Source organism: Trachemys scripta, chromosome 8, assembly GCF_013100865.1.
Source record: "Trachemys scripta elegans isolate TJP31775 chromosome 8, CAS_Tse_1.0, whole genome shotgun sequence".
NCBI lineage: Eukaryota > Metazoa > Chordata > Testudines > Emydidae > Trachemys > Trachemys scripta.
In genome coordinates this window covers 40,082,014-40,105,616 of record NC_048305.1, presented here as the reverse complement: position 1 = coordinate 40,105,616, position 23,603 = coordinate 40,082,014, and positions in this window count along the sequence as shown.

Here is a 23,603-nt window from a genome sequence, read left to right as displayed (position 1 = left end):
GCCCAAAGAAAGGGAGAGAAGCTGTGGGGAGAGGACATGGAGTTTAATTGGAATATTCGGTGTCTTTGCACATGTGTGGAGTGCAGGACAGGGCATTTCAGCTAGACAGGCACAGAAACATCTAGACCTAGGATGTGTCAGCTACTAGATATGTTCAGTAGCTGTTTCTGAAGCTTTCATTGTGGGCAAGCAGCCTGGCAGGTTACACCCACTCACTCTCTGAGAACTGAGCCAATCCGAGCATGTGAGTGGGAAAGATTATAAATATAGGAGTTAAAGACAGCCAGTGGACTCAGTGGCTCTTCGATATATGATGGAGAGATGTGTGTGCATTAAATATATTTGACTGAGGCCATAGCTATACTACAAAACTGTGGTCGACGCAAGTTAGTTTGGCATACAAGCAGGGGCGGCTCTAGCTTTTTTGCCACCCCAAGCACAGCAGGCAGGCTGCCTTCGGCGGCATGCCTGCGGGAGGTCCCCGGTCCCGCGGATTCGGCAGCATGCTTGAGGGAGGTCTGCCAGTCCCGCGGCTTCGGCGTACCCGCCATTGAATTGCTGCCAAATCCATGGGACCGTTGGACCTCCCGCAGGCATGTCGCTGAAGGCTGCCTGACTGCCGCCCTCGCAGGGACCGGCAGGGCACCCCCCCCCCCGCAGCTTGCCGCTTGGAGTGCTGGTGCCTGGAGCCGCCACTGAATACAACCACCCAAGTTTGTATATTGTTTGGGTGCATGCATACGTGGCTGCTTGCATCTGCTCTGTGCGTAGCCATCAGGAGTGCTTGTGTCAATGTAATGTGGTGCACCATGGGTATGCATCATCCCAGTATACCATGCATCCCTATCCAGCACATTGCCTTTTGGGAACACTTATCAAGGTGTTGTGAGGTATAAGTGACAAAGATCTCTGGGAGCAAGGGTTTAAGTTCCTAGCATGCAACTTTCTCCATCCCATAATGTCATCTATATCATATGACTTTCACACCTTTCCTAAAATATTCCCACAAGTCTTCATGACACTTCTCAGTGTCTTCCATCTCTGACAGAAGCATGGAGCCCACAGAGTTCTGCACTATTCGCATGTATGTTGCAAATACAGGACGCACAATTCTCCTGTATTTGAAGACCCACAGGAAGTACCACAATTACCAGGGAGATGTGGATGTCTTCAAGGACAGATTGCTGAGGGACACAGCTGTCAGAATTCAGGGCAACTGCACCTGAATTCCCCCCAGTGGTCCAACAAGAACAGCCACTCTCAGGCTTCAAGCCCTTAGTTCAGAGGTCCCAAAACTGTGAGGTGCCTTCCCCTTAAGGGGTGCAGAGGAACGTTCAGGGGTGTGTGGCTGGGACCCAGGCCATCCCCCGCAGGGGAGGGAGCACCACCCAGCTGCATTCCTGGCCCCGCACCCAGGGCTCCGGCTGCTGTCCCTGTGACCAGGGCTCCCAGTGCCCCCAGTGCCCCCCATCTGTGGTCACAGCGGGGGCGGAGGGGGCAGAGAGCGGTAAGGGGGGGGGGTGCAACCCTGAAAAGTTTGGGGACCAGTGCCTTAATTTAAGAATTTCTCTATAATCTTTTTAATTTTACATACCAGCAATCTGGTTCTGGTTTGGTTTAGGTGGAGCCCATCCTTCCTGTATACAACACGTCAGAAATCTTCTGACCAGTTTGAATGGATTCAAGTCAGCAGAGCCTGATACTATTCATTTGAGGGTACTGAAGGAATTTCCTGAAGATATTGTGGAGCCACGGGCAATTATATTTGCAAACTCATGGATGACAGAAGAGAGCCTGGAAAACTGGAGAAGGTCCTGGAAAACTGAAGAGAGTGTGACCTGGTGTGCCTGGGGCAGTCCTCACTGAAAAGGGAGAGCAGATACTCCCAAAACAGGTTGTTAACACTGAAGTTAAACTCACCAACCACTCACAAACTGTGCTTCTGATCCCCCACACTGGTTATGAAGAAGTTGAAAAAAGAAATCACACAGCTGTCTTTATTGCATTCCAGTTTTATGGCTCCCAATCAGCACCTACGTCCTGAACCGTGAGAAGTTATTTAAAAACTCTGCTCACATATACAAAATGTTCCTCTGACCCCAAAGGGTCAGCCACATTATCAGGTCAATATTAGTTTGAATCTTATCCAAAATACCACATTGCTAATGTTTATACGTTTATGTCTAAAACTAAAGGTTTATTATACAGAAAGAACAAGAAGAGAGTTGTTAAATGGTAACAACGAGGTTAAATGGTAAAGCAATCAGATACATATAGAGACTTCAAAGTCCATATATCAGGTTCTTAGGAGTATTGGTGAGTTTGCTGGCTTGAAAGTCCCTCTGGAACACATCCAAAGCGTGAATGGGTCATTTAGTCCTTTGTTCAGAGCTTCATTTGTAGAAAAGTTACTCCAGAAGAAAGATGCAGGAATGACAAAATGAAGAAGATGCAGCTGCCTTTTATATTCTTTTGCCATGTGGCCTGTACGTCCTTTGTCCCAAACACAAGTATATAGACTGTTCTCAGTGGTACCAGATGAGAGAACAAGGAGTAATGGTCTCAAGTTGCAGTGGGGGAGGTTTAGGTTGGATATTAGGAAAAACTAGGAGGGTGGTGAAGCACTGGAATGGGTTACCTAGGGAGGTGGTGGAATCTCCTTCCTTAGAGGTTTTTAAGGTCAGGCTTGACAAAGCCCTGGCTGGGATGATTTAATTGGGGAGTGTTCCTGCTTTGAGCAGGGAGTTGGACTAGATGACCTCCTGAGGTCCCTTCCAACCCTGATATTCTATGATCAGACAAAACTGGGGGGAGTGGGGGGTGTTGCAAGCACTTTGGAGGATAGATCTAAAATTCAGAAGGATCTTGTTAAATTGGAGAACTGGGGTATAGACAACAAAATGAAATTCAATAAAGACAAATGTAAGATGCTACATTTAGGGAAGAGAAACCAAATGAACAAATACAGAATGGGGGATAACTGGCTTGGCAGCAGCACTGCTAAGAAGGATTTGGGAGTTGTGGTGGATCACAACCTTAACATGAGTCAGCAATGCAATGCTTTTGGAAAAAAATCAAATGCAATTTTAGGTTGCATTAACAGAGGCATAGCATGCAAGTCATGGGAGGTGATAGTACTGCTCTATTCAGTGCTGGTTAGGCCTCAGCTGGAATACTGTGTCCAATTTTGGTCGCCAATGTATAGAAAGGATGGAGAAAAACTGGAAAGGATCCAGAGGTGGGTGACAAAGATGATCAAAGGGACGGAATGCAATTCATATGAGCAACTGGGTATGTTTAGTTTGGAAAAGAGGAGATTAAGGGGAAGATGATAGTTGTCTTCAAATACTAGAAGGGATGCCATAAAAATGATGGAGAAAAGTTGTTCTCTCTTGCCACAGACAATCTTGCATCTGAAGAAGTGAGGTTCTTACCCACGAAAGCTTATGCTCCCAATACTTCTGTTAGTCTTAAAGGTGCCACAGGACCCTCTGTTGAGCATTTCTACCATGTTCCCTGTATTCTATGAGAGTACACTGTTTACATCTTGTGCTGGATTTCCCTTCCCCCATCCCCATGGGCAGATATGTCCTTGCAAGATTTGAGCAGATCCAGTCTATGTAGCATGAGGGTGTCCCCTGGGCACATCATTCTGCCTGGGCACCATTCTGATCATACTACCAGCCTTTTGAAAGTCCCAGACTCTGAGCATACAGCTATCTGGTCATGACCAAGGCATCCTGAGTTAACACTCCTTGGGTGTATTTTCAGATGTTTGCCCCCCTTCCTTGTGCTTCAAAAGTTTATCCTTGCACATCATGATCAGAATGCCTCACAAAAGATCCTGCTGACAAACTCCCATTTTGAAAAATCTTCAGGAAAACAAAAAAGAACAAAAATAAAATATCTATTGAGAGCACACAGTGGGCACTGAACTAAACATACAATGTTTCTGATAGAGCTGTAGAAATTTAAAGAAAGCAAAGGCAGAAGAATTACCTGCTGAGAAATCCCATATTCTTTAGCCAGGTTTCTCTGTAAGATAAGTTCAGGCTTGGGGCAATCACTACGTACATTGTGGCTGAAGGTACAGCAATATGGATAGTTTGTGCTTTCTCTTCCATCACTTCCTTCTTTGTATCTTCTGATTTACCTTCTACAGACAGTAATATCTCACTTGTATCTTCTCCAAGGTGTATCTTCTCCGAGTCAAGCCATCTCACTTTTTCATAACTTCAGTCACGATAGTTTCAATTTCAAGGCCTTTCTCCATTCTGAAATTGTCTTGTAACAGCTGGCCAGTACGTTTTTTCAATAGTCGCTTTTTCCCCTACCAGGTAGGACACTGGTCCCCACCCTTTCCAGTTCCCTTCTTCCCCACATCGTTCTGTGCCTTTTTGTACTACAGCCCTCTGTTCTCTGAGGCCATATTTAGTGGAGTCTTTATGCTATGCTGTTTTTCACCCAGTTATTTTGCTAAATCCGATTTCAATACATCAAATTAGTCTGTAACCGACATTTTTATGAACGGCTGTGGCTGTGTTGGTAGGTTCATGATTAATAAGCTGGTGGTTCAGACATACATGATAACAGAAAATTTGCAAACCACTGTCTCAAGTTTGAAGCTTCCTTCATTTTTCTCTAAAACCTTTTTGACTGTCTGCACACAACATCCTGCTAGAATGTGTGACATTAGGTGAAATGCAGCTGATCTAGAGTGCTTCACGAAACATCTCCCAAGGAATTTGAAATTCCATGGAAATAATGTGAGAACTGTTACCTGAAATGATTTCTTCAGGCAAACCATATGTGCTGACATATTCTGCACTGTCTTGGTAACCCAAGCAGCAGGCATGTTCATTGTATGCCCCCGCAATAAATCTTAGCAAGAAGAAAAATCCATTTCCTTTTTCTGGGCATTCTTTGGCAGGGTTTAGTGGTCCATTTCCACAGTTGACATGGTGCAGTTTCTGGCATGTTTTGGTTTATACATTGGCTGGCAGATGATGACCTGACCTCAGTTATTCATGCCTTCATCACCTCCTGTCTGGACAGTGTGATATAGCTGGGTACAGAACTATCTGTGTTTAGGAGGTTGCAGCAAGTTCCGGATGCTGCAGCAACACAGGCTATCGTGAGTACATCACACCTGTCCTCTGCTCTCTACATTGCCTTCCCATAGACTAGTGAGTTTAGTTCAAAGGATCAGTCCTTATCTTCAAAGTGCTCAATGGACTGGGTCCAGCACATCTATATGATTGCCTAAAGCTCAGGAATGAGTAGTGTGGTTCACAACTCTGCTTCTCAGAAACAGTGAGAAAATGGAAAAACTCATCTGTGCAGGAGACAGAGCTTTCTCAGGGGCCAGTCCCAGACACTGGAATTAACTCGCACTGGAGCTAAGGATTATTACAAATGCCACCACTAGAGCTGGTGGGGTTTTTTCCTCATGGAAAATTTCTTTTTCCTGGAAATTTTCAATAGAAGATCTTTAATTTTCAGCAAAAAATTGAAAGCAAAAATATTTGATTGAAAACATTTAGTTTAAACCTGAAATTTTCCATTTGGTAATGCTGTTATCTTGCCTCAAGGGTGCAGTGTGTCTGAATTTATTAACAATGTGAGATGTCAGATAATCGGCTGAATTTACTTGTTTAATTACAGATTATTAGTCGAAGATTACCACAGTACAGAAAAGAAAAGTAAACATACCAGTCTGGGGAGCAGCTTAGCAGTGTTAGTCTGTTCCAACAAGGTCCCAGAATTACAGCTCCTTAAATATTGGTATAGGAAAGTCCTTTAAAATCTTTCCTTGCCATGCTTTGATTTTATTTTGCAAATTCTCAATTTACCTAATCAAATCAGCCAGTGACATCTATAACTATTTTACCACTACTGAGACCATCTGTGGCCACAATTAGAGCTTAATGCTTAGACATTAATAAATACATGGTTTGCTGTTGTATTGATTGCAGAACACATCGGCAATACCAAATGTTCCCTATTCATTTTGTTAATTACTAATATTTGATCAATTACACTGGTTTTATGACAACAAGCATCTGTTAGAGTAGTTTTGATAAGCTAAATGCATCTTTTGATAAATCAGTGGTTTTCCACCTTTTTTCATTTGCAGACCCCTAAAAAATTTGAATGGAAGAGTGGACCCCTTTGGAGAGCGTAGACAAAGTCTGTGAACTCCCAGGGGTCCATGGACGACAGAGTGAAAACCACTACAATAGATCATGATGTTATTCTGTCTTCATCAATTACAAGTGGTTCCTTTCTGGCCAACTGGACACATTTCCCTAAGGGTCAATGTTTAGAGTAAAATAACACACAATCCATTATTTAACAACAGGCTAAAGTCTAGCTAAAATTCAACTTACCGATAACACACTAGGGTCAGCTAAAGTAAAAATAGTGTGGATAATTGAGTAGAGACTTATGATTACAGACAATTATTAGTCCAAAGCAAAACAGTTAATGTTACAGTTTAGTCAGCACTTTTGACTAATACAGAAAAGATTCTGGGATGTTTGGCAAGAAATCATGAGTTTAATATAGAGATTAATATTTCCTAACGTGGGAATCATAGTTTGGGTGCCCCATTCTCTTCTAGGGCCTGGGCTCTGGCCAAACTATATCTCCCATGATCCACCACAAGCATTTCTCTTGCTGAGCCATCATGTGCATCATAGGATTTCATCCCATGGTGCATCATGGGAGATGTAATCTGGCTAGAGAACTCATCTTAAAGAGGAGAATGAGAGCATGAAGTATCGGTACTACAACTCTCATGAAGCACCGCAGTGGCATAACTGAATGTTTAGGTTTTCTTTTGTTTGATTTTTAGATGAATATGACATTTTCTTTAGAAAACAGACGTCTGCGAAAAAAAAATTCCTTCATTTGAAAACCCAATTTTCTATGCAAATTTCCACCTCACCTCCTTTTGCTCTAAATGCAAGGTGCCCTTCTCTGCCTGACTCCTTGTGAATGTCCTGCTTTCAGATGAAACTTAGCAGTGCCAGAACTGAACTTCTGATCTTTCCCCATAGCCCTTCCACCCTGTTTTCTGTCATGGTGAGCACCACCATCATCCCTATCACTCAAACCTGTCATCTTGGCTTCACCTTTGACTTAGTCTTCTTCTCTGAGCCATACAATGTTTCTTGCTGCTTCTTCCTCCACAACATCACCTGGACCCATACTTTCCTCTCTGCCAATGCTACTGTGGCTCTGTTCCAAGCCCTGATTATCTTGCACCTTGACTAATTTCTCTGGCTTCAATGCCCGAAACCTCTCCTCTCCAAACCCATTCACAATGCTGCTGCTAACTCATCTCCTTGGCTTGTTGCTGTGCCTACGTCACCCACTTTGAGTCCATCCAGTGGCTCCCCACTTCCACCACATTAAAGAACAAACTCATTGTCCTTAAATCCAGAGTCCTCCACATCTTAGCCCCTCCCTATTACTTTAGTATAAGCTCGATTCCCATCTTTATTGTCCTATTGATTCCTGCCTGATTGCCCAGTTCTCTGCTTCTCTCACACCACTTTCTCCCAGGCTGCCCCCTAAAAGTGGGAAAAACTCCCAGTCAAAATCCATAAAGCTATCGCTGTGTCCTTCTTCAAGGCCATCTTCCAAAACTCACATGTGCTGTAATGCATGCAGGAAAATGCAACCTGATAACGGCTGGGCAGGAGGAGAGCTGCGATCTTTGCTCTGCCTGGCCCAGAGTCTGGACATCCTAATGGATTTGTTTCTCTGTCTTGCTCTCCCACCCCAGCCTGCTCATATGTCTCATCCATATGCTATGGCTTGTCATTTTGACAGTATGTCCTTTGGTGCAGGGGTTGTAATGCTTTATTCTATGATTATACAGGCAGCAGGAGAATGGTGCCCAACTATTAGGCACTCTGGCAATAAATAAATTAATTAAATTAAATAATAATCAATAAGGGTGGGAGTGGCATAAGAACCTCAGAAAAATAGAATAGAATAGAATAGATGCAGGAATGCATGGGTGACATTCTTTGGCCTGTTTTAGGCAAGAACTCAGATTAAATGACCATAGTGGTCCCGTCTGGCCTTACAATCCCCACCTTTATGAATAAAGGGGGTTGGCAGCCTGAAGTTAGCTTTGGAAATCACACTGTAGCTAACTAGTCTTTACAAAGTCACCAGAGGAACTGTCAGGGTAAGAACTGATTCAGACAGTGAGCAAGAGCTGTGCTGCTACATCAGGTTTCCTAGTTTTTATTTACTTCCCTATCTACTTAGGAAATCCTCTGGCCATAATTCCAGGACCAATGTGACATTAACATCTCTGTGTCTGACGTACGTGATGTGAACCTGCAAACCTTGGAGTTAATGTGTTTCTCTCTACGCCATGAGCAATGCTTTGGGTGGAAAATGAGGATGGTGATTCTGCCAAGCACTGTTCTTCAGATGTGGGAGATGCTGGCCTGGCCAGAGCTGTCTTGCTATACTTTCAGGCTGTCTCTCCATTCTGATGCACTGGAGATGCTAGGGGAACTCTTCTGACTTGGAAGCACATTCAATATTTCACAAACCTTTCTTTCAACCCACTTCTGATGAGAGTTTAGTATATTTTCAGTCAGTATTCTCAAACAAAGAAGTCATTTGAGAAAGCATTCTTGGGCAGCTGATGTTCACTCTGATTAATTCAGATCTCACAGAATTTATTTCTAAGCTATGTTTACGCATTCAATACATTTATACGATAACTATCAACAAGCATCTAAGCACATCTAAAAGCACCTGTTAATGAATACTGCTCAACTTTCCTTTCTTAGATGTATAAGCAGAGGAATGTTGAGTAGGAGGGTGATGTTATCTGATTAAAATATGACCATGTAGAGCATTGTTGTTACCACAGTTATATAATTGCAACAAATCTTGCACAAAATGTGGAATGTAAGATGTCTATGAAAAGATTATTATTCAGTGAATATGATTATGCTGTTTGTATGCGTGTATCATTTTGTACTTGATGTTATGAGTATTGGCTCTATACCTGTTTTTCAATTGTTTGCTCCTGGGGTAATGCCCACAAGGTATTTAGGCTGCACATTTTGAAGGGACTATTCAAGTTAAGTGCCTCATCAAAAGGACACTTAACTCACAATGGAAGACACCCATCTACACTGAATGGACTGTCCTGTGAACTTTCTGTTTGGGGTGCAGGTAGTGGCTTTTTTGTGACTAAGCAGAATCATGTAGAGACGTGATTTGCCCACGTGACTCCAAACTCTATCTTTTACCCAGGGCCGGCTCCAGGCACCAGCGCAGCAAGCTGGTGCTTGGGGCGGCCCATGGAAGGGGGTGGCACATCCAGGTCTTTGGCGGCAATTCGGCGGCAGGTCCCTCACTCCATCTAGGAGAGAAGGACCGGCCGCTGAATTGCCACCGAAGAATGAAGCGGTGCGGGAGAGCAGCTGCCGAAGTGCTGCCAATCGCAGCTTTCCCCCGCCCTTCGCCGCTTGGGGCAGCAAAAAAGCTAGAGCCAGCCCTGCTTTTACCTGTAATTTCCCCCCTCCACATGGCAGAAGCTATAAAAGGCACTGGAAACGTCTCCATTTTGCCTCTTTCCTGCTCCAGCCTCTTTTCTGCTCAAACCTCTGGACTATGGACTTATACTAATGGGAGCATTCTAACCAAGGGACTGAGGACCTTCCAAAGATTTGGGAGCAACCAGAGACTTGACTTAAGCCAGCAGTTTACTCCATCACTGCTACAAGCCTAAACCAAGAACTTTGCAATTACTGTATGTATTTGATTCCTTTAACCAATTTTAACTCTCATCTTTCTTTTTATAAATAAACCTTTACATTTTAGATACTAAAAGATTGGCAACAGTGTGATTTTTGGGTAAGATCTGAGTTATATATTGACCTGGGTGTGTGGCTGATCTTTTGGGATCAGAAGAACCTTTCATTTGATGAAACTGGTTGTAAAGAACCACTTATCTTTAAATCCATTGTTTCTGGGGATGATACAAGGACTGGGATGCCTAAGAGAACTGCTTTCCTAACTTCTTGTTAGCCAGTGTGGTGAAACAGAAGTTTACTTTTGTTGTTGGTTTGGTTTATCTTAAGGGAGAATAACCATCAGTTTTGGGATGTATCTGCCCTATTTCTCAGCAGTTTGTCCTGAATTTAGTATTCTCAGTTGTAACCCATGGAGGCACAGTAAGGAAATGGTTTTACCTCTGTTTATGGCATTAGTGAGGCCATTTCTGGAATACTGTGTCCAATTTTGGTGTCCACACCTCAGAAACTATGCTGAAAAATTGTAATTGGAAAGGTTGCAGAAAGGAGTCACATGAATGATTCAAGGTCTGGAAACCTGCATTACAGAGAAAGAAAGAAGCTCTGTCTAGTTAGTTTATCCAAGAAAAGGTTAAGAAGTGGTTTCATGGTTTATAAGTACCTACATGGGGAAGACAATTATGATTATAGAGAGCTATATAGTCTAGTAGAAATAGCCCAAACAAGATCCAATGGCTGGAAACTGAAGCTTGAAAAATTCAGACTAGAAATAAGGTGCACATTGTTAATAAAAAGGGGAACAACTTACCTAGGGATATGGTGAATTCTCATTACTTGAAGTCTTTAAATCCAAAAGAGACGCTCTAGCTCAACCAGAAGTTATGAGCTTGATGCAGGAATTACTGAACAAGGTTTCTGTTATAAAAGAAGTCAGACGAGATTATCATAATGGTCCATTCTGGCCTTAAAATATATGAATGTAAAGCAGACCTCCAACTTTACTGCATTAGTAGGCGAGGAGCTCTGGTGTCATCATATACATTGCCTTTCATTTGGTGCTAGTTGGTCACATCACATTTCTGATAAACATGAAAAGTGACAGATGACCAGGTCTCACGTGCAAAACTCTGATATACATGGAGCTCATTTTGGGATTGAAACCTTCATTTATATAGAGAAATTTTAAGCTCCTCGGGTAGAGTTCTTGCCTTCTAGTGTGACTCTCTCTGTTTGAAAATGGAGCCCTGTTTCTGTCAATGAGTAATGCATTTATTATTCCTATCTTTTTGACAAAACCAGTGAATAAATCATTTCCATCTATAGATTCTTTTTGACAGTGTCTGATATAATTAATATTTGTTATGCTGGTTGTGTGATTGGTCAACTAAATCACATGGGGGGGAGGGTTCTGCTCCCTAATTGGACAATTAAAGCACAGTTTCTTTTTAGAGACGCTGAACTTGTATGGCCGACTCCATTAACGTCAGTAGTGGCTGAAAGTGCTGAGCACCTCTGAAAACCAAGTAACTGTGATGAGATGCCTAGCTATGGCATTAGGTGCCTCACTTAAGGCACCCTGGTTTGCAAATGTCAGTCTAAGCAAATAATATACTACTTGTACATTGAATTAACTGACTGGTCATATTCTGATACCTCTCTTCAAGTAGCACTGACCTAGATATATCATCCTTGTGTGCATGTGCGTGTCTGTGTGCACGTGCGCATGCACACACAGTGCTTGCTGTATACAGGGTAGCAATATCTCAGGGAGAGTCTCTGATTTGCAGGGCTGGGGAAGTTCACAGCAAGCTTTCTTGCTGCTGTGTTAACCGAAACAGTGGCCTGTTTCTGTTTGTAAAGTCCCATATTCCTGGTCCTGGTCTGGTCTTTTTCACCAACCCAGAAGGGTATGGGTCAGATTCATAGGCCTTACACTGTGAATAGCTCCTTAGGGCGGGAGACTCTAAATGCATTCCTTTCTCGCCACCGGCAAAGAAATATCCCCCTTGTGTCCTATACATATGGACACAAGGAAAAATTCTTCATCTCTGGACTGTTCAGATTCTAACAGGGCAGAATAACTGAAGGAGAAGACAGAGATCTCCAAAGTTACTCTGGGTAGCCCTAAAAGACTTTTGGGAAACTGGCAGATTACTAAATCTCTGCTACCTTTTGAAGTTATAGACTATGCATATAGTTTTATCTGCTGTAACCTCTCAATAACTCTCATTCCTTTTTCTTAGCTAATAAACCTTTACTTAGTTTACTATAGAATTAGCTACCAGAGTCTTCTTTGATGTAAGATCTAGGATGCAAATTGACCTGGGCGAGTGGTTGGTCTCTTGGGACTGGGTTCAACCTGAATATTTTGTGATTTTCAGTGTAAGTGACCATTTATCACATAGTTCAGCTTGCCTGGGTAGCAAGATAGACTGGAGTGTCTAAGGGGACTGCCTGTGAGTCCATTATAAGGGTACGTCTTCCGGCGGGTAGTAATTGGTCTAGCGGGGATCGATATATCGCGTCTTATAAAGACACAATATATCGATCCCCGAACGCGCACCCCGTCGACTCCGCAACTCCACCAGAGCGAGCGGCGGTAGCGCAGTCGACAGGGGAGCTGCGGCCGTTGATCCCACGCCGTGTGGACCCCAGGTAATTCGATCTAAGATACTTCAACTTCAGCTAAGCTATTCATGTAACATGACATAGAAACCCTGCATTTTCTTGGTTCCTCTGTCAGGGTACATATAGAAATCGGTTGTATACAGCCGATTGTGTGTGTTCCCACATAAAATGCTCTAAGTGCATGAAGTCGGCGGACCGCGTCCACAGTACCGAGGCTAGCGTCGACTTCCAGAGCGTTGCACTGTGGGTAGCTATCCCACAGTTCCCGCAGTCTCCGCCGCCCATTTTCTAATATTTTGCCATTTTGTTTACTGCTTCGGAGTTCAGCTAGCACTGATTCATCTCCCCATATGGCGAGCAGACCCCGTACCTCCCGTTCGGTCCATGCTGGAGCTCTTTTGCGATCCTGGGACTCCATCATGGTTACCTGTGCTGATGAGCTCTGCGTGGTCACCTGTGCTCTCCATGCTGGGCAAACAGGAAATGAAATTCAAAAGTTCGCGGGGCTTTTCCTGTCTACCTGGTCAGTGCATCTGAGTTGAGAGTGCTATCCAGAGCGGTCACAATGAAGCACTGTGGGATAGCTCCTGGAGGCCAATAACGTCAAATTCTGTCCACACTACCCCACATCCGACCCGCAAAGGCCGATTTTAGCGCTAATCCCCTCGTCGAAGGTGGAGTAAAGAAACCGGTTTAAAGGGCCCTTGAAGTCGAAAGAAAGGGCTTCGTCATGTAGACGTGTCCAGGCTTAATTCGATTTAACCCTGCTAAAGTCGACCTGAACTCGTAGTGTAGACCAGGGTTACGGAGCACTTTACAAACACGAACATGGACAGATGCAGGATGTCAGAAAGCTGAGTCAGTCAGAGCTGCTAAAGTTTCTAAGTATGTGGTCATATGCAATGTGAACTATCTGATCGCTTTGTTAAAGTAACAGTCTCCTCTGACCTTTCCCATACAGCATTTCCTGCTTCCTAGCTTTCCTGCTATTGTTTGCTGCTTTTTCACTTTGGGGATCCTCTAAATCAGAAGGCCTCCCCCATTGAACTGTGCTTTCTATTTTCAGTGCACATGCACCAGAAAGCTCTTGTTCCCTTTTCTGCTCATACAATGTTTCTCACTTTTTTAAATTCACAAACTCAAGAGGAGTTTAATTCCAAGTCTCCAGAGGAGAAAAGCTAGAGTGTTAAACTCATGTGCTATTATATAGGAAAAGATGAAGCTTCTGATTAAAATCCACAGCCATTATGAGTTTCCTTTCTCTGACTCAGCATGGTAAAGTTCTCTATACAATGCAATTGCTCCAGAATGGTGCAAAATGCTTCCAAAACTGTTGCAGTATTTGGAGTATTGCTGAGGTCTTGAGCTTACATCCTGAGATTCTTCAGTGGGAATTGTCTATGATGAGCTGTTCTATTCATGGGCCACAGAAGCCAGGAGCCCAATAAAGGTGAGCGCCTTATATTTAGCCACAGAAAAATGAATCTGCTGTGAACTGTGAGACAATTAAGAGCTGTGTTTTAGAAGCCATGAATTCAGTTGTTACAAGAGATTCAATTGCCACTGTTATGTTACACTTACCAGATGATAATAAACTTGCAATCTCTGTGTCAAGCCTTATAGATGCAGATGTAACAGTGCGGCAGAAAAAGGATTGTATTGGTAGGTGTGTTGCTTTAGAAGATACAAGATTTGTGCAGTCTTCCAACCATCTATTCCAAATATTCTCTTTTCCATGTGACATTCTAAATTTATAGAGAGTTGCAATGTAAGCAGGGCCCACGTGCTTTTTATAATTCTGCCTACCACCATTCCCTATCTGCCAGCAAGAGAACAATCAACAGATGTTTCCACTTTCGGAGGAGTCCCTATCCACCGAAGGATAGTTTTACACACAGGTCTTCTCAGTTAATTTGATTAATATTCTTAGAAACACTAGCTCACTTTTCTATGGAAACTTTTGCTCCCTTCAGATGTACAATGAACATCTGCAGTTTGTTGAAGGAAAAAGCAGAAAGCTCAATATCTCAGCTATTAACATGACATAGAAACCCTGCATTTTCTTGGTTCCTCTGTCAGGGTACATGCAATAAAAAAAATCCAGCACCCACTTTCAGAGCCCGACTCGGCTGACAACCTCATGGGGCTTGGGCTGCAGGGCTAAAAATTTCAGTGTAGGTTTTTGGGCTCAGACTGGAGCATGGCCTCTAAGACCCTCCCTCCCTCATGGGGAATCTCAAAGCTCAGGCGCCAGCCCTAGCCCGAAAATCTACACTGCAGTTTTATAGCCCCACAGCATGAGCCCTGCAAGTCCCAGTCAGCTGAACCCCGAGTCAGTCGGGACTCTGCTGCACGTATTTTATTGAAGTGTAGCCATACCATAGCGCTCCGACTGGTTCTTCAGTGCCTTGTTTGACAGCTCCTTTCCATTCTCCTCTTGCTGTTGGATTAGGATCCCATTTCCTCAGAAGGTATCCAGGCAGGAGAACATCCCAGAAAATGTGTTTTCAACGTCAAATAATACCAGAGCCTTTTAAGAGCATTTTGCTTTTCTGCTAACAAGAGTGAGGCCCCAGGATTTCAGGCACAGAGGGAACTCTGCATGGGGCTCCCTGCCTCCTTGTGCAGAAATGGGAGCTAACCACTGTGGCAGTGGGAAGAGGGGACTGGCTAGGAGGGGCAAGCTGAGGGTGGGACTGGGGAGCATGACCCCCCACTAATGCCCAACACAAGAAAAAGGCAAGTTCTTAAAGCTTGTGGTGGGGTACTGTCCTGAGGTTTTGAAGGAAGGAATTGGGGTGATATGATCCATGCAGGTCCTGAACTGGAGCCCTTTGGCTACTCTTGTGGGTAGAGGAGCCAGAAAGCAGCCAGATTTCCCCTGGAACTGCTCCCAGCTCTGCTGGGCTGACGCAAGGCTCCTGTCTCTGCTGGGAATCAGCCACCATGCCTTCCTCCTCCCTAAGTTGCTGTGCCCTCCCCCACACCATACCATCACAGCTCCTCCTTGCGCCACCATGCTCTCCCTGTGCCACTGTGCCCTTCCTCTCCCCAGGCCAGTGCATTCTTTCCCTCTGTGTGCCACCATAGTCTCATAATTGAAAGAAAAAACTATGTATTTGTGAATTCTTCAGCTCTGCCAGTCGGCTGGGAAAGCTGGCACTACAGATAATATCACAGTCAGTGATGCTTTTGCTGACTTTGGCTCATGACACTAGTGGGTTCCTGGCAAGCTGCCTGGGAGACTCTACATACTCCTCAGGACTGAGTGTTGGGTGGCTGTTTCCTTCCCCCTCAGAGACTGGCCACAGAGGCCTCATGTCAATATTGTGATGTGTGACTCAGAAGCAATGATTCATCTCTGCTGCTGCTTCTTGAGGACAAGGGCCCGGGTTGGTCCTGCCTGTTGTACCTCCTCCTTGGATCTCCTGGTGAATCAGTGTAGGATTCTCCCCCTGTATTCACTAAGCATTATTCAATGGCTTTCGATTGGTAATCTTTATGCAAATGATGGATCCTCCTAACTTCAGCAAATGTCATGAGGTGTCTGGAAACATCCCATTGGACTCATCGATTCTATAAATATTGAATTAACTGAGATGGTCATTCCAGCAAACCTGAGATCTCTGGAGTCCAGTCTGGTTGAGATCTTGGGGGAAGTTGACCACAAAGATTCCGTTCAGAAGGCTGGGGCCAGATTGACCAACAAGATTATGTCATTATCCAATGTGCAAAATTTCCAGTTACAAAATCTATTAATAACTGAAAAGTTCAGAGTTGGACAAAAACAGTGAACTGATATTATCATTTTCTCCAAACAGCCATTCAGACATACTGGGCAATCAAACCACCTATAAGTCATATTAGCCTTTATTCTGATGGCAAGTTCAGTTCCTGTCTTTCTTAAACAGGGCTCATTCTTCCTTATATTTTCCACTGATGCTAATAGAACCAAAATAACAAACAGAACAGTATCTTAACAAAACGCAAATCTACAGGGGCTATTTTCACATTAAAATGTCACAGTTTTTGTCAGTTGTTAACATATCTACCTATGTGGAAGAGATTTCTTACATGGCTAATTAATGTCCTAGAACCTCTCTGATCATGGCACTTAGTTCTCCTGTTAGCAAGACTGTGGGAGTTGCCATTTTGTTCTTTGTACCACCTGGCTGTGATGACAGATGGCCCATTACATGAATCGGAAAGGAAGTCAATGACTAGCCTTGATGGCTGAACATTCCCTGCTTTATTCTAGATGGGGAAGGTGGGATTACCTGTGCTCACACAATTGCATTTAAATCTGCCCATTAGTCTCCTGTTTCCTTCCTGAAGCCAGGCGAATGCAGGCACATAAATTAGATGTCAAAAGGCCTTGAGCCGTTATGTTGATAGGACAAACCCCTTTGCATGCTCACCACGTGATTGATAGTTTTGGGTGATAAATCTAAAGTTGACTCAACATCAACCCAAGGTTCTGTGTGGCCGAGGCTCTGCACTGGCACCTGGCTGCTGTCCCGGTCCTTCGTTCCTCTACTCAAGTTGATCTGTTTCACCTGCACTCATCCAGCATAATTAAGCTGGTTTTAGTCTTTCCAATGTATGCAGCTTGTTACAAATCATGGTTTATAGGAGCAGGTCCCCAACCTCACAGTCACTGGACAAGGGGTTTTGGGGCAAGAGAAACACTATTCTATGGGAACTGGAATTCAAGTACCAGAAAAGGCAGCAGGATGGCCAACTTGGATGAGCCAGGCAATTGTAGGACCAGCCACACTTTTAAGTAAACTTTGCAAAGAAATTCACCTTTGAAAGTCTGTCCGAGAAGGGAGAGGTTTTACTGGTGATTAGAAGAAGAACGCCATTGGAGAACACAGAGAATACAGGCATATAGAGGTTCTGGGGACAGCAGACACTAAAGAATCTGTCCATAGATGACCATTCCATGTTCACATACTTAGTACACACGACTGCGGATTACACTGGCCCAGTAGGGGGACAATGGGGAGGTTCTGCGCCTTCCTAGAGCTGCAGTGAATGTGGAGGGTTGCCATCTAGAGAGCCATGAATCATAGAAGATTAGGGATGGAAGAGACTGCAGGAGGTCATCTAATCCAACCCCCTGCTCAAAGCAGGAGCAACCCAAACTAAATCATCCCAGCCAGAGCTTTGTTAATCTGGGCCTAAAAAACCTCTAAGGATGGAGGTTCCACCACCTCCCTAGGTAACCCATTCTAGTGGAATAGTTTTTCCTAATATCCAAACTAGACCGCCCCCACTGCAATTTGAGACCATTGCTTCTCGTTCTGTCATCTGCCACCACTGAGAACAGCCTAGCTCCATCCTCTTTGGAACCCCCCTTCAGGTAGTTGAAGGCTGCTATCAAATCCCACCTGACTCTTCTCTTCTGCAGACTAAATAAGCCCAGTTCCCTCAGCCTCTCCTCATAAGTCATGTTCCCCAGCCCATAATCATTTCGGTTGCCCTCTGCTGGACTCTCTCCAATTTGTCCACATCCCTTCTGTAGTGAGGGGCCCAAAACTGGATGTAATACTCCAGATGTAGCCTCACCAGTGACGAATACAGGGAAATAATCACTTCCCGCAATCTGCTGGCAATGCTCCTGCTAATGCAGCCCAATATGCTGTTTGTCTTCTTGGCAACAAGGGCACACTGTTGACTCATATCCAGCTTCTCATCCACTGTAATCCCCAGGTCCTTTTCTGCAGAACTGTCGCTTAGCCAGTTGGTCCCCAGGGATGGGATTCTTCTGTCCTAAGTACACGACTCTGCACTTCTCCTTGTTGAACCTCATCAGATTTCTTTTGTCCCAATCCTCCAATTTGTCTAGGTCACTCTGGACCCTATCCCTACCCTCCAGCCTATCTACTCTACCCCCAGTTTAGTGTCATCCGCAAACTTGCTGAGAGCGCAAATCATCCCGTCCAGATTATTAATAAAAATGTTGAACAAAACTGGCTCAAGGACCAACCCCTGGGGCACTCTGCTTGATGCTAGCTGCCAACTAGACATAGTCTGTCCATCCAATCCATACTTCTTTAATTTGCTGGCAAGAATACTGTGGGAGACCGTATCAAAAGCTTTGCTAAAGTCAAGGTATATCACGTCCACCACTTTCCCCATATCCACAAAGCCAATTATCTCATCATAGAAGGCAATCAGGTTGGTCAGACAGGACTTGCCCTTGGTGAATCCATGCTGACTGTTCCTGATCACCTTCTTCTCCTCCAAGTGCTTCAAAATGGATTCCTTGAGGACCTGCTCCATGATTTTTCCAGGGACTGAGTTGAGACTGTAGTTCTCCTTCTTCCCTTTTTTAAAGATAGGCACTATATTTGCCTTTTTCCCATCATCCGGGATCTCCGCCAATTGCCACAAGTTTTCAAAGATAATGGCCAATGGCTCTGCAATCACATTAGCCAACTCCCTCAGCAGCCTCAGATGCATTGCATTGAATCTCTGCTCTCAGAAATCTTCTCCCATGTTACTGTGATCAAATCACCTCTAATCTATTTTTTTGGATAAACTAAACAGAAGCTCAAGCTTCTTCATTCTCTCTCTGTAAGGAAGATGTTTCAGACCTGAAATCATTCTTGTAGCTCTTTCCTGAACCCTTTTCAGTTTTCAACATCCTTTCTGAACTGCAGATACTAAATAAGCACAGTGTCTGATAATGGTCTGACTGGTGCTGTATACAGAGATAATACAAGGATAGCAATAGCCCTCTTTCTATAGCATTACCATAGGAGCTCCTGTTCAGGTGGTTTCACCATGATTCCTCAGTTCTTTTCAGAGTTACTGTTCTCTTGGATATAGGTCTGTGATGCTTTCCTCAGGGCATCCAGAACTTTAAGCCACTGTGTTACCTCTCTGCCTTAGCAAGGGAGAGATTTTCTGGAGCTTATACTGTGTGACAACCCCTTGCTACACCACTCTGCCTGCCTCATCTGAAAACTACACAAGAATCTGCCCGCCTTAACCTTGCCTTGCTGGTAATATTCAATGAACAGCAGTGTGATGCTGAGAGATGAGGTGCCAGCTCATGCCAAGGCCCCTGGCCCTTATTGAACACTGACAAATGCACAGCTGAACACGTGTCTGGCTTACCTGTGGGTGCGTATAGTTGAAATAGATATTGGAATTCTAAGAATGGGTTTAGCTTTTGGATTTAAGGAAAGGTTGTAGGATGCTGCGTGTATTAATCTTGCTTATAATATCTCTATCCCATGGTATAAGGTAATATTTAACTATAAAAGATAGGCTATAACTATAAAAATATTTGCTAATACTTTAAACCTGTACAGTCAGGAGAGAAGCATTACCAAGTATGAAACACTAGTTTACAACAAGAGGCGCCATCTCCTCCCCAACAAAAGATGGCCTATAAATACCAGACAAGCCCCTGTGGAACATTAGTGAATAAAATACTTTGTTGATTGCTTCCCCATATACATGAAGAAGATATGTGCACAAGACCTCATCCCATCACAGTTTGAACTTGGGGATGGGAATAAAAATTCCTGTTGAGGAGAAATTATCATGAGTATGCTGTTTGGAATTGGAGAAGGCACTATTTCTAAGCATAAGCAATGGATCCCTACACTGCTGAGCTTGGTTTGTCCAAAAGGACATATAGAGCTTGCATATTACATCTGCATCTATTACCTTTTAAAACCTAAGACTGTAACTCATTTGTATGTGTACATTAACCTGCTTTAACCTTGTAAATCTCACTTATTTCTTGTTCCTAGTTAATAAATCTTTAGTTAGTTTATTACATGATTGGCTACAAGCACTGTCTTTGGTGAAAGATCTAAGGTTCAATTGACCTGGGATAAGTGATTGGCCCTTTGCGACTGGAAATAACCTGAATATTGTTGTGATTTTTGGTGTAAGGGGCCATCTATCACAAAGGCAGTATTGCCTGGGTGGCAAAATAGACCCAGAATGCTGAAGGGAACTGTCTGTGACTCCATGTTAAGGATTCCATGTTGTCACTCTTTACTTCAATATAACAGCACTGAGATGGTTTATAGTAAAACTAAGAATAAGTTTATTAATAAAGAAAATCAATTTAAGTGATACTAAGAAAGAGAAAGAGACAGATATGGTTACAAACAAAATAAAATAAAACATGCTTTCTAGTATCCAAGAATTAACTTTAGTAAGCTACAATTTGCCCAAATAGCTTTCTCATTTACATCAAGTGACCAGCATCTCCAGCCCTTCCTGCCAAAGGATCCAACAATCAGACTCAGAGGTTTATTGTCCCTTTAGTTCCCTAAATGATGGATAAATAGAAGGCCTTTTTGTTCCCCTTATATTTCCCAGACCTCTTGAGGGTTCATACTCCAGTGTTCCCTCCAAGGTACACACCAAGTTGTTTCCTCGACTGCTTGTTGACTTGATTGCTTTGTTTACCATACAAGTAAATGTAGTTTTATTGTCTATGGCTTACAATGCTTGACCTAGACAGACAAATCCACATTCCTTTGTCTAAGACAGGGCTGTTTATCAAGTCTGCCCCCAAAACGTACATTAGGAACATATTTCCAGCACACATACAGAACTCTTTACACACCACCTGTACATACATCATGTAATGATATTCATAAGCAGTGTGTTGCCAGTTTTTATATGATACCTTACTCAACACACTTTCATAGTACAATAATATTGTACACAATCAGTTGATTGAATTATTCTTATTCTTTGGGGTTCAGACTCTCTGTTGTGCTTCTCTGTTGTCTGGACCTGATTGTCACAAGGCTGAATCCTGTAAGTGTGACCTACATTCTTTGTTCCTTCATAGGGGACATTGCATTGACTGTATTAAAATGCATGTTGTTTGAACAAGCCCCACTTACCAAGTGATCCAGACTTCTCTGTATGACTGACATGCCCTTATTTAACACTCCACCAACCTTTGTATCACCTTCACACTATACCAGCAATAGTTTTGTCTTCTTCTAAATCACCGTTGAAGATTCAACATCACTGAACAGCATTTACCAAGCACAGAGCCCTGCAGTTCCCCATTAGAAATGCCTGCACCAAATGAGGATTCCCCATTTGCAATGTCTTTCAGATTGAGCAGTAGAGTACAGAGAGAAGCTATTTGGCTTATTAAGATCTGGCCCTGGTAGTAGCAAGCAAAGTTCCTGCTCCCTTCCTCCCCGAGTCCTAAGGAGATCCCCCTTGCGCTCACATGCTTTTGAGTTGAGCCTACTGCTCATTTCCCATCTGCACATTAGGCTTTAGAAATCAAATTCAATTGAAAAGCATGTAAAAATCCACTGAGAATTCCCCTCTCTGTAGCACAATGAAGATAAACTCGCTTTAGTTTCCACTATAATCTTACAACAACTTGTCAGTGACAAAACAGTCCCAAATCACCTCATTTATCAAATGGCCAATCCTGTTAAGCGCTTAAAGAGACATAATTACCTGCAGTCTCTCATGCTATTCTTTTTATTCCCATACTTACCCTCTCCCTGGCAGCATTCCAATGGGTTAGCTAAGAATTAAAGCACAGCTGCAACCACTGAATGATTCGGGGGTTATAAATACAATTTCTCTAATTATCAGGGCAATAACCATGGACATTTAGCATTCCCAATTGTAGCAGCTAGAATCATGTCTTCTTTGTCCATTGGGTAGAGAAGGGTTCAGGGGCAGATAGCCAAAGGCAGCCTCACTCACTTTACCAGCAGCGTCTGGATTCTCAGGCAGTGCTACATGTTATATCCTGTTCCATCCATGTAAAAAGAAGACCACACATTTCAATGAGGATGGTGTTCTTTATTATCTGCTCCTACTGAGGATACAACATTGCAAGCACATTGGCAATGGAACTGCCCATCCTGAGGATGCAGATGCTTGGGCATTCTCACAGAATAGCACCAGGAGATGTTCATTGGTACACCACATGCTGGAAACCAGTTATTTATCTGTCTCAAGGTGCGGCAGAGTCTTCATTTTAAAAGCAATTACAGAGAATGGCCCAGAGATATGTGACGTTTGAGGAAGTCTCTGGCCTGTGCTGTACAGGAGGTCAGACTAGATGATCACAAGGGTCCCTTCTGGCCTTGGAATCTATGAATCTATGAAGCCAGACAGCACTGAGGATGGAGGCTGGGCATAAACCAAGGTTCCTCAGGACACAGGCCAGGCATGGCCCAGGGGCCTTTGAGAGACAGGCTGGGCATGGGCTGGGGTCATAAGGGTGCAGACCAGACATGGACCAGGTCCCTCAGGATGCAGGCCTGGGATCTTGCTTAGTTTGAAGTTGATGTCATTGGAGTTGCAATTGCACCATTGTATGAGTCAGCACAGCCTGTAGCTAGTGTTTTTTCTGCTGTGCCTGCAGACAGGAGGGCAGACAGAATGCTGTCTCACCGTACTACTAATAATGATTTCAGCCACAAATATGATGTGTCAACATATGCACAAAACATGGAGTCTACCTTCATCTGATACAAGAATCTGCTATAATTGTGGACTCTCTGAACATTCACTGGGGAATGTGGGGAGAGGGTGCGAAGTGTTTGTAGTGTGGGGCACTGTGCTAGAGTTGCAGAAAGAAAGCAGATAATGAAAAAAACTGGACACTCAAATTCTCAACATAAGGAGGGCAAGAGAGTGTGAGCATTGGGGATGATAACACTGACTCAGAGACAGAGCAGTCTGCTTTGTGATGTAAGAAGTCAGAGATCCCATGACTGATAATGGACCAAAGCTGGTCTGGGAAGGAAAAGAAACGTTGCTGTTTTTTCCTTTTTAAAGACACTTCTCTTGAAACAGCAGTTAGTAGCTAGAAAGAAACCATCTTTTGCCTATGCTGAGACAAGAGCAGTTCATTGTATCATCATTGTCATGGCATATCCCAAAGGGACATTGCTTCCTTTCATATCAAGCACCACGCAGATTGATTCTGAAGATGGTCTGGCTGGATGTTCAGTCTATGTCCATCATTGGTAATCATATCATGCCACCAGAGCTTTTGGCCACCACATGCTCATCTGCCATGTAGCAGCATTCTTGGTAAATGCGCTTTGTAATTTGTTTGTCTTCTATTCTAAAACATTAAGAAACTGCCAAACCCAAACCAGTGCTGATGGAGGTGGGTGCTTGGTTCATCTACAAACATCCTCTTTG